Source organism: Pelodiscus sinensis, chromosome 3 (assembly GCF_049634645.1).
Source record: "Pelodiscus sinensis isolate JC-2024 chromosome 3, ASM4963464v1, whole genome shotgun sequence".
Lineage (NCBI taxonomy): Eukaryota > Metazoa > Chordata > Testudines > Trionychidae > Pelodiscus > Pelodiscus sinensis.
In genome coordinates this window covers 62,250,366-62,263,006 of record NC_134713.1, presented here as the reverse complement: position 1 = coordinate 62,263,006, position 12,641 = coordinate 62,250,366, and the positions used below count along the sequence as shown (strand labels likewise).

The following is a 12,641-nucleotide window of genomic DNA, read 5'->3' as shown; positions in this document are numbered from 1 at the left end:
AGTTAGAAAAAAAATGTTTCCATTTTGCACCTGTCAGCTTTCATAGTGTCCCTTTAAAATTAGCTGTTAGGTAGGTAGATTGTTGGCATCAATGTATGTCTGGCAATAATTTATTTGTATGGCTGTTGCAAAGATTAATTTTACCATCTAAGGGACTTATTGGGATAGATCATGCAGGAAAAACTGCAAGAGACTATTGTTTTTTCTTGTTGACATCAAGAAACCATGTAGTAGTAGAGATGGAGAAAAGGTTTTCTTTCCCAGGGAGTGGTCAGGAGCATAGTCCTCCAGACAAAATGTAGACACTCTTCTATTTGGAATGGGCACAAAACCAGATAACAGACACAATTCATATACACATAAGGTGGCAAGGCACACAAAAAGTACTGCTTACGGAATTTTGCTCCATGCTGTATGAATGGCTTTATTATTCACAGCAAGGGGTTAGGGAAAATACACCAAAAGAAGATAATAATGACATAAGTCCTTTGAAACCACTGTCAAATTCTCTCTGTGTAGCCATTTAGCTGCTGCAAAATACTTCTTTACTGGCAAAATATTGGAGACCACCAACTAGGAGTCCACTGTTAGCAGGCTGTATTTCAATTTCCTGTGAACAGTTTTTATTCCATTTTAAATGGTTTTATTCTAAAGCGGTGGCTTGCCTAGTCATATACCTAGATGAAGGGATTAATCGATTTTTAAAAAAGAAATGGCAGTTTTTCTTTAATTCCACATCCCTATCAGCATCGGGACCTAGACGACAAAAGTGAAATAGCTGAATAATGCGCACCCGTGATAATTCTGATGCCATTGCTTGAAGCACTTTATGAGCCATATCATCCACTTGAAGGGCAATGAAGACGAAGAAAGACCCGCAAAAATGGACCAAAAAGCACGTGCTTAAGCCCCATTGACTTCAACAGATCTGCTCACATGCCTGAAGTTGAACGTACACATAAGATAGTGCTTTGCCGAGCCAGGACCTGAATTCTGACTCCATGCAGTCAGAAGCACTTCACAGACAAACTAAAGAGCAGGCACGCACGGGCCAGTCTTCCCAGCCTGGCTGCACGGACAGCGGTTGTAAGAAATGGCAAGAAGCAGCAAACCGTCAACATAGACGCTGTGGATTTTCCCCGCAGTTCTTAGGACCCACGAGGGTGTGAAGCCCTGCGCATACACTATGCGATACACACAAGAGTGCAGGTATCACGCAGACGTTCCTTGTTGTGAATACAGACCAATAGCTTCCCCAGGAATTGAAATGGGGGGGGGGAGTGTTCGAATTTACAAGGGGGGTGTCAGGGCCGATGAGGGGTGACACCGTGAGGGTGAAGGTGGGCTGTATGGCACCATAGTTCACAAAACTGGGGGAGGGGAAATTCGGGGGGTATACACCGCATGGGGGTGTAGGGAAATCCCTGATACAGACACAGCTCACTATTTCCCCAGCCTTCCCTTGTGAGAATTCTCTCAGACCCACGCCCGGTGGCAGGGGCGCTGTTCAGCGACAGGCTCCTGAGGCAGCTGACCCGCCACCCTTCCCACATGTGCCCTGGCGCGCTACTGCACGGTGAGAGCGGCGGGGCAGCCCACTGCTGCGTGGCTGGGGGGACCTCAGCGGGCCCCCTGCGCTCTGAGTTATCCGACTCTTTCTGGTTCCCCGGCGTTACGAACCCAGCATCATTTCCCCGCCGCCTCCCCGGGCCAGGTGTTTTAGAGGGGCAAAGAGACAAGCCCTTTCCGCTCCCGGGGCGCCCCTCCCGGCCAGTGAGCGGCGTCCCCACTCCCAGGAGCATTTTTTCCGTCTCGTATAGTCATCCCGCTACTCCGCAAATCAACGCACGAGGCGAGGCACCGAGGGAACTTCACAGCAAGTGACATAAGTGACACGGGTTATGCCCCAGGCTCCCCAGCACCTGCCCTGCCCCGCCTGACTGTACGGAACTGCAGCAAGGGGTTAAGCCACGAGCCGAGGGGCTGTTTTACAGTCGCCTGCGCGCTGGCAAACACGCTCCTGTGCCGCGTGTCACTCACCTTCGGAAATCCCCGGCTCCTCCAGGCCCCCGCTTGGCTCGAGCCGCGCTGCTTTCATTCATCCCAACACCATGCTCGGCGCTGCTGGCCGGGGACCCGGCCTCTCCCCCTGCGCCCCCGTCGGATCGTGGCTGATCTCAGCTCAAGTCTCCCAAAACCAGAGCCCGCCAAGCAGAACCTCCAAGGGTCTCCTCATGCTGCGGCAGGTCCAGCCCAGCCGCTGAGTTAGGGGTGGAAGCCGGGTCCGTTCACTTGGGAGGTAGCAATGGTGCCAGGACACACGGTGCGCGCGGATCCCAGCGAGGGTGTGGAAAGCAGCCCGGAGGAGGGGCGCAGAAATGGGTGGGCGCAAGGCGGCAAAGGCGCAGGGGGAGGCAAGAGGGAGCGCAGGGATGCGCGCGCGGGAGGGCGAGGAGACAGCGGGCTGGGGAGAGCGGCGGCTCTGACTTCTCTGCCAGGGTACCAGCTGCAGCCAGTCCCGCCGCGGCCACTAGGGGGCAGCGCGTCCCATGCAATAGGGGGCTGGGTGGGAGGGGCGCGGCAGGGCTAGACCCGCCTTAATCGCTGGAGCCACCAGGGAATGCGAAACTCCCGCTTGTTCAACCTGGGAGCTGCTGCGCAGCGCGGGAGCTCTTGGGGGAAGGGGACAAAGGGGGAAAGGTAAAAGCCCCTGCCCAACCCCTAACTGCCACTGTTTAAGCCAATAGCATGCCCAGCTGCGCCAGTCCCCCCACGGGAAGCCCTGGATCTGTCAGCTGGACCGTGGCCACTCTGGGGCTGCCCCTTCCCCAAAGCCACTGCTTAAACACAGACCAGTGTCCCTGCCAGCCCCTCTCCTTCCAGCTACGGGGTCTGGACACAAATGCCACAGAGCTGCAAAGTCCCAGTGTAGCCCACACATCGCCTGGGGGTGGTTCGCTGTCTATGTAGTGGCACTGAGACCACTTGCAGAGAGAAAGGAGGGTGCTGCAGCCGCAGCTGAGAGCCAGCTGGCTTTTAGCTCAAGCTCTAGAGTTTTGGTTCCACCAGAGCCATGACTGGGTCCTGCTAGCTTGTGACCTCTAGCCCCTCAATTCGCTTGCCTAAGGAATGGCCTTGTCTCTAGCCCAGGAGTGGCCTAACAGGAGCCTGAAAAGAAGCCAGAATTTACCAATGCACATGGCCAAAGGGACACAGTAATATGGTGGCAGCTTCCCATCAGCTCCACCCCCACAGCACTTCTCACCTGTGGGCAGCCCTGCACAGAAGCACCTCTCCTTCCCTTTCCCACCCAATGCCTGTTTTGAGGCTTACAGGAGGCTAGGGGAGAAGGGAGGAGAAAGGGCATGGCAGACTGGGGAAAAGGGTTGGGGCCCTGGAAAAAGGAGTGGAGTGGGGGCAAGACCTGGGGCAGAGTGGGGATTGAGCAGAGAGCACCCCCTGGCACATTAGAAAGTTAGTACCAGTGGCTCCAGTCCTGGCATTGGTGCCTATGGAAGGAACCATATATTAACTTCTGAAAAGCCACATATGGCACAGGGTGGCTACCCCTACTCTAGCCATTCCTACTGTATCTTAAACATTTGGACCCTCTCTGCACAGAAGTCCCACAACTGCTCAGATTCTGCCAAATTTTGGTCACAAACCAGAAATTTGTCAATTGAGCCATCAAAATGAGAACAAGTGTTGCCTTTAATGCCGAACAACACAAACAGAAAACTGGGCCCGCCCCTCACATCCTGGGAACTCTGATCTGGCAATTGTCTTCTGCTGAGTTGAGCTAATTTGTGGCTGCATACTTTCCACTTTTACCATCTAAAATTGGTATCCATGCACCTACTCCTAATACTCCAAATAGGGCAGGTCTAGATACAAAATGATATCATTGGCAAAGACATCTACATCTTGGGCTACATCTACAGTTCAGTTGGGCTACATCTACACTGCACTGTAGTTTGAAATAAAATACTCAATTTAAGCTACACAAATTGTGTATCTTATTTCAATCTTATTTTGAAATAGCTTATTTCATAATTTGGGCTGTCTACACAGCACCACATTTTGAAATAACCCACTATTCTGAAATATCCCTTACTCCTCATGGAATGAGGTTTATCATACATCAGAATAGCGAGCCCAAAATAACAGGCTTGCTATTAAGATGCAAGATAGCTATTTCGGGATACTCTGGTATCCCAAAATAGTGTTGCAGTGTAGATGTAGCCTTAGAGAGTTGGCAGAGTAAAAGGAAATGATCAGAGTCTGGGTACGACTAAACTACATGGCTCCGTCAACAGAGCCATATAGATTAGTGTACTCGAAAAAGGGAAATGAAGCGGCAATTTAAATAATCGCTGCTTCATTTACATCAAAATGGCTGCCACGCTGTGCCGATCAGCTGTTTGGCAGCACAGCGCGGTAGTCTGGACTCTCCGCGGTCGACAAGGGAAACCCTTGTTGACCGCTCCGGTAAATCTCATTCCACGAGGCATAACGGAGTGGTCGACAAGGGCTTCCCTTGTCAACTGCGGAGTGTCCAGACTACCGCTTTGTGCCACTAAACAGCTGATCGGCACAGCGCAGCAGCCATTTTGATGTAAATGAAGCGGCAATTATTTAAATCGTTGCTTCATTTTCCTATGTCTAGAAACCTCATCTTCATGGCTCTGTCGACAGAGCCATGTAGTCTAGACATAACCTCAGAGTCTAAATTGTGATCAGAAGGAGTGAAGTCAGTGGAAGTTGATTTGTACTTGAGAATATGATTCAATACTTTTTAAAATTTGTTCTACTAGCACAGACGAGGGTCAGGGTGTAAACCAAACTAAAGCACCCGAAAACCGTTAGAATGAACCCTTCCTTCACCACCCCTGTTTTAAAAGATAGGAAAGATCAAAAGATAGATAGGATAGATCAAATTAATAAGAACATTAGGTAGAATAGCTGTACCTGTAATAGCTACAAAAATAATATGTGTGATAAGAAAATAATTGTTATTCATCATTGATAAAAATAAAAACTGTACCTAGAACAAAATGCCCCTTTACTTTCTAATTGAATTAATGAATAATGCTTGTTTTGTTTGACTCAGCATACTTTTGTTCCTGTTCAGTTTTCTAAATAATTATTTTGGGTCTCTGCATTTATTTTCTATCTGTGTGTTTGTAGTTTGATCAATTTCCTATTACTTTATGTGTCTAGACATTTAGGTTTACTCTTCTGACCCAGTGATTTTTTTATAATTACAGGACCTGTTTCAAGTTGATGTATCTGAATTTGTGATGTAAATTATCATGAGTTGATGGATATAAAGGAGTAAATTGTTGAAGGGTTTTATAACAACACTATAGGACTATAGTTAGCCCATGATTACTCATGTGCGGCTCCTAGTGAAGTTAAGGTGAGCAATATTTATGTAGCTATAGGCAGAATTTATCTTTTGATAAACAACTCTGGGTTCTACTTGTTCTATTTCACAAGCATATTGTCTGAAATATAAACATATCTCAGTGGTATACTGCCAAATGAAGTCTGGAGGAAAGCTGAAACAGTACTAGAGATGTTCTGCTCTTTATATGCATAATAATGTTTGGAAATGTCATGCTTATTTCAAACAGAAGTTATGGTACCAGAGCATTCTCTTTACTGTCAGGCCAGTATTCATGGAAGGGGTGGGAGAAGTTAGTACTTCAGGGTATGTCTAAGCTAATTCGAACTAGTGCATCTAGACCTAAAAAGTAGTTCGAATTAGCATTTTGCTAATTCGAACTAGCATGTCCACATTGAGTGGACCCTGAACCGGGGTTAAAGATGGCTGGAAGCAGTGCCGGCAGGGCATCAGATGAGGACTTAGAGCATGGAGCTGCTGTCTCAGGCTAGCCGAGGGCTGTGCTTAAAGGGACCCGACCCCCACCCCGGACAGACAGTTCTCAGGGGTTCCCTGCTCGCTTGTCTAACTCGATGAGGGACAGCAAAGCAGTCCTGGCTTGGAGTGCCCTGAGTACCCACACTCGGCATATCACAGCACTCGGCCATCAGCCCGGCTGCACTTGCCGCAGGCTGCCATCCGGGTAGGGGCGTTTATCGGGGGGCTGCAGGAGAGCTTCCACCCAGAGGAGCCCGCAGAGCTACCCCAGTCCTCCCCATCGGGGGCTCGTACCCCATTCCTCCCTCACCTCCTTGCACTTACCCCTCCCTAGCCCCCCTTCCTGATGTACAAAATAAAGGACATGTGTGTTCAAAAATAGAAACTCTCTTTATTGAACAAAACTCGGGGAGACTGGGAAAAGGAGGTGGGAGAAGGGAGGGCAACTAAAATGATCAGGGGTTTGGAACAGGTCCCATATGAAGAGAGGCTAAAGTGACTGGGACTTCTCAGCTTAGAAAAGAGGAGACTGAGGGGGGATATAATAGAGGTCTATAAAAGCACGAGTGGTGTGGAGAGGGTGCATAAAGGAAAGTTCTTCATTAGTTCCCATAATAGAAGGACTAGAGGACACCAAATGAAATGAATGGGTAGCAGGTTTCAGACTAATAACAGAAAGTTCTTCTTCACAAAGCAAATAGTCAACCTGTGGAACTCCTTGCTGCAGGAGGCTGTGAAGGCTAGAACTAGAACAGAGTTTAAAGAGAAGTGAGATAAAGTCATGGAGGTTGGGTCCAAGGAGTGGTATTAGCCAGGGGGTAGAAATGGTGTCCCTGGCCTCTGTTTGTGGCAGGCTGGAGATGGATGGCAGGAGACAAATGGCTTGGACATTGTCTTCGGTCCATCCCCTCCAGGGTACCTAGTGTTGGCCGCTGTCGGCAGACAGGCTACTGGGCTAGATGGACCTTTGGTCTGACCCAGTGTGGCCATTCTAAGCTCAGGACTCAGGGTCGGGGGTCTCACTGGACCACCTTGATTTTCATGCACACCTGCTCCTGGGTGGCCAGGCTGGCAGCTATCCTGCCCTAGACAGCCAATTTCCTGTGCCTAGTGCGGAGGTCGTGGATGAGGTCTATGATGTCTGCACTAGACCAGGCGGGCGCCCGCCTCTTGCGGACCTGGGCAGGCTCCCGGGAGCTGCCAGCCTGGTCCCGGGAAGAGGCGGAGGGCTGGGTGGCAGCGGGTGGCTGGCTCGAGCCGTGCCAGGTGCAGGATCTGCTGGCTGGGTGCTGGCAGGCTTGCACCTGGCACGGGCACCGTAGTCAGCCCGTGCCCTTTTAAGGGCTCCGGGGCCGGGAGGGGGGCAGAAGAGTTTCCCTGGTGGTGCCCAGAGTGGCCACCAGGGAAAGCTGGGGAGGGCTAGCCTCCCATTAGTCCGAATTAAGTGGCTACACAGCCCTTAATTCGAACTACTTAATTTGAACTAGGCGTTAGTCCTCGTAGAATGAGGTTTACCTAGTTCGAATTAAGCGCTCCGCTAGTTCGAATTAAGTTCGAACTAGCGGTTTGCTAGTGTAGCGCCTATCAAAGTTAATTCGAACTAATGTCTGTTAGTTCGAATTAACTTTGTAGTGTAGACATACCCTCAGTTACTCTAGTTAAATAAACCATGTCTTTGTTTTAAGACAGCTGCTTTGGGTCACTGTAATGCAGGGGTCACAGACTGCCATTCAGTCCTGCAGGGTGAGAAAGGTTGATACACAAGGTATTTCAGGCTGTGGGAGAATTGTGGGATTCCACCCTGAGAGGTGAAGATGTGAGACCTGAGGGAGTGTGCACCAGAGTCTATGGATGGGGTCAGAGGCAGTGCTAGCCAATTGCTGGCACTAAATCTTTCTGCCCCCACAGACATACTTAAAAAGTGAATGGGGACCCCCTTGAGCTGCTCAGGGCCTTTTGCAATAGTCAGCCTGTGATTAGTTCTGGCTCTGTCAGAGGTGCAGCTGGCCCTGCAACCATGGCTCCCCTACTGTCTGAGAACTGGTTCCTTTCTTTCACAGAGCACCTCTTTAACTAAACAATTCCCAAATAAGCAAGCATCCAACTAGATGACTTTTCTTCCTGTGACACCAAGTGGGAGCAGAGAAGCAAATCGCACTGTGCAATTTGTTTTCATTAAACTGGAAAATATTCTTTCACATTCTTTATATCCTTAGCCTCATAGCTTGTGAGATTAACGTTCAGTACTTTTCATAGCACTTTCTATCTTGTCTAGTTAGATTGTAAACTTTTGGGAATTAGGAATGTTTCTTTCACAGTGCATAGTATATTGGGGACCCAATCTCAGTTGGGAGCCCTTAGGTACTATCTAAAAACATATAAGAATCTATTTAAAAGATAATACTTATTTAGAGACTCATTGGGATGTGACACAGCATATCATATAACTTCATAATACCATCTCTCTCTTTACCATCATACCAAGTAGTGATTCATACATCCTACCGTCCCTCCTAAGTCATATCTCAAATATGGTTAGAATAAATGATTTCCACTCAATTCAGTCTAACTGCTTTATAGGATGATGCGTGGATTCATTCATCATTTACTTATGTAGAGCCTTCAATACAAACATCTCAAAGTGGTGGGCATTAAAAATATTATTGTAATAGAATTTAGAACCTCCCTGGTTTAGCAAAAGCAATGTTAAGCAAATAAAGTATTCAAGGAAGGATTTCTACCCAGACAATGGAATTTCAGTGAAAGGAACAAATATCAAGTCACTCGGAGCTATATGGGTAAGAGTGTCTCATAGCGACTGTCAAGGAAAGCATTATAAACCAATGAAGTCTTATAATTATCCTTTTTTAATCTGTAAAGATTACGTGAATTTCAGTTGTTATGAAAAGTGTTGGAAAGACAGCTATAGATGTTCATTTTTATCCCTATGTACAGAAGAAGCATGCTCCAGTGGTTAGGCTGTTAGGATAGGACATGACACAGCTGAGTTTGTGTCTCTTGATCTGACATTGGATACATTGCTCAGTCTCTGTGCCTCAGTTCTAGTTGGGTACAATGAGGGTAATAGCACTTCCCTGCTTCAAATGGTTGTTGAAAGTATGAAGCATTATTGTGAGGGTGTCAGATACTAGACTAGAGTAATGAGGACCATACATTAAATGGGTGGTGTTGGCAAAGCCCTGGTAATGTATCCTAACCCTAATCTGGTTTAGTTTCAGTGCTCACTTGGGGCATGTCTACGCAGGGAGTTATTTCGAAATAACTCCTCTTATTTTGAAATAACAAGGCGAGCATCCACACTACCAAGCCTAGTATTTCAAAATAATGGGCTTGTTATTTCAAAATAATAGCTCCTGCTTGTAAAGAATAATAAGCTTATTTCAAAACATTTATTTTGGGAGTTATTATTTCGAAATAACTTGGTAGTGTAGACATAGCTTTAGTTTTTGTCAAGATGAAGCGGAGTCACCTTTTAGATGCACAGGATTCTCATTCTGAAGGGAAATCTCTTTGTCAGGTAAGATTGGTTGGATTCAGGCTTCATTCAGTGATTGCTTGGAGGTCTTCCATGTCAGACATGAAGGATATGGAAGATGTGATGTCTTCTTTACTTGGGTTTATGCTAATCTTGCCCACATAGTTGCAGAGCTTTGGGATACAACATATGAATTAGAATGTCATTCTCAGCTGGTAAAATCTATCAAGGAGACTATATGATTGTACACACAAACTTTTTCTCTCTTTTTTGTATTGTTCTTTTCTAGTCCAGTCCCTTCTTCGGTGTTAATGGTTGCTGCTTCTTCTCCAACAAGTGTTTGTGCCTAAACCCCAACTATGTGGGACCACTTCCAGACAAAAGGCTTGTCCGTTCTCCATACTCATTTAGTCCGTTGGCGCCATAAACAAGGATATCAAAGTACTGTTATATCCTATATTAAATTATACTCTAAATAGCATTGAGACAAACAGTTTATTTCAGTGGCTATTGCATTGTGGGCAATACCAAAACCAAATAAAATAGTAGTATAAATGTAAACTTTAAATGAAAGCCCGAATATCCTCTACCCAAGTACCAATCTCCTGACTCATTCAGTCTTATTTTCATTGGCCTTTATTAATGTTATAATATATGTTCACAGATTAACATACTATAGCCTCCTTGTAACTGACTGCTGTAGTCATTAGTTATTAAAGGTTATTAAAATCCAGTGGAACTTTACTGTATATCAAATAAGTCAGTAACTTAGCAACCAAACCAAACCCCTTTACAATTTCCCAGTGAACAATTGTAATGTTGAGCTAGTAAGCTAAACCCAAATTCTGAAAGATGGCACTTGCTGAAGAAGGGATAAAGAAATGATGGTATAAAATATCTATAGTTTTCAATGTGATACGCATGTACACATAATTTTTACATACAGCATGTGTGAATACGGTAACTGTACTATGTGACCCCCAAATGCTTACTCTTACCAAGAATCTTTTTTCTTCAGCAGTTGGAAATTAACTCAAATGTCCACTTCAGAGAATCTTGAACCTACCCCAGAAACACCTGGTGTCCACAGTCAAACACAGAATACTGAACTAGACGGACCTCAGATGTTACTCCGTTTGGCAGTCCTTCTGTTCCTGTGTTGTCACATCTTTTTAAACAGAACCATCCCAGGATTCAGTTGAGTTTTCTGCATTAGGAGAAGTTTTCTGTTATCTCATGTAAAAGAATGATATAGAAATAGTGAACCCTCAGCATTCAATAATTTACTGTCCACCACTCACTGCTCCACAAACCAATTTACAAACTAACATCCTTCTTTGTATTTGGAGCTGTAGACTTGGATCATGCTTACTACAGTTAAACCAAAATATATGTAAGATTACAATATAATATCCAGTATATACCATTAGAGGAAGTACTAGTGACTATCTTTGGTGATGGTTGTACTAGCAACTACACATGTCTTCATATACAAGGTGGTGCTGTAACCTCTCAGTTGTTCACGTATAACTCCCAGAAAGCCATGTCTGTGCTGGGAAATTTAATGGAGGCAGAATAAAGTGGTCAATGAGCAGATGACTGCCCAGTGCCAGGAGAACACCAAGGACTTGAAGATCCTGTAAAGGGGGAGGGGGAAGGGTAGGGCTGCTGGCCGGCTCTCAGTTCCCAGCCTGTGAGGACTGGGAGCTTGCAGCCCTTCCCCCCACCCCGCCATTTCTGGCCCTGCCTGTAGCTGTGTGGGCCCAGCATGGGGTCAGAAGTAGCTGGACTAGAGCAGCACAGTGCAGGTTCCCCCCCTCCCCTCACCCCTGTTTAATCAGTTAACTGGTTAAATTTAACAGTTAACTAATTAAATGGAATTTTACATCCGTAATATATTATATTATTATTTTATATAGATTATATTAGGGATGTAAAATTCCATTTAATTAATTAACTGGTTAAATGTTAAATGTAACCAGTTAACTGATTAAACGGGTGTGCTGCTCCAGCCCAGCACACACACACACACACACACACACACCTCTCTCTCTCTCTTACCTGGAGTTGCTTGGGTCCTTCAGGGCAAGAGGCTGACAGTGGAGTGTGTGCATGCAGGAGTTAGGGTAGGTCCTTGGAAATATGCAGCTGAGGCGGTGGGGAGCAAAAGGTTGGACGTGGAGGATGCTAAACTGTGGTTTGGGGGCTGAGGAAGGGCTCAGGGTAGGGGAGGTCCCAGTGGGCATGGACCTTTTCTCTCCATACAGCCCTTCCTAAGTACCAGGGGCTTTTTTTCACTCCCCCCAGGTGCTGTGGAGTTGGGGCAAGGGTTTTTTTTTGGGGGGGGGGGGGGCTGATTACCAGTGTGATGGCAGGTAAGATGGCAGCCTATCTATCTATATGTTAGTATACATTAAGCACCAATAATATTAAGCACAAATATTGCATCAATGATCTGGTCTATATCATAATCCTGTTCACTTATGATAAGTATCCCATAACTCTTTGCATTTGCTGAAGTATTTGGCATATGTGGATAGGAAACAGGTCAAATTCAAAATACATTCATAATATATCATAGTACAAGTTAGGACCAGTACCTGGAATAACAATAATCAAAACAAAGATAAGGAAGGAACAGAACAACATGTTAGAGAACTGGAAAAACTGATGGGTTGGGTTTTAGATCTCTAAGAAGATGCATAACTTGTAAAATAATATTAATAACACCCTTTGAAATGTATAACTTGAGGAGCATTTACCTTTGGGTAAATGTAATATTGCTGCCTGGGACAGTTCCCTGGAGACTGGTATTGTTATAGAACCTTTTCCCTAGACCATTTTCATAAACCTGACTGATGCTGATTATTTGATTTCTTGAGTATATTCATAATGAACCAAAGTATGGTCATAGAATCATAGGACTGGAAGGGACCTCGAGAGGTCATCGAGTCCAGCCCCCCGCCCTCAAGGCAGGACCAGCAACTGACTATACAGTTTATTCACTGTAATTACTCAGAATGTCATACATTATAGCTACATTTTTAGGATATGCTAAAATAAACAAAGAACCAGTCCTAATCTTTGTATGGCACTAGTGTAAATTGCGAGGGGTTTCAACTATGAACTTCTGCTGTCTGATGACAATTAGGCTATGTCTACACTACAGGCTTTTTGCGTAAGAAGCTTTTTCTAGAAGATCTTTTCCACGAAAATTTTTTGTGCAAAAGTGTGTCCACATCTCAAAAGCGCATTGCAAAA

General features: G+C 45.8%; 1 protein-coding gene across 1 annotated transcript in view; it reads right to left on the bottom strand.

Annotated features, from left to right (window-relative positions):
* The window catches only part of HTR1E (5-hydroxytryptamine receptor 1E), a 56,399-nt gene extending 53,927 nt beyond the window's left edge, over nucleotides 1–2,472 (bottom strand). Inside the window, exon 1 of the mRNA XM_006133328.4 lies at nucleotides 2,041–2,472. The gene's annotated coding sequence lies outside the window, so the exon portion shown is untranslated. The remainder of the gene's footprint in view (nucleotides 1–2,040) is intronic.
* Nucleotides 2,473–12,641: the final 10,169 nt, after the last annotated feature.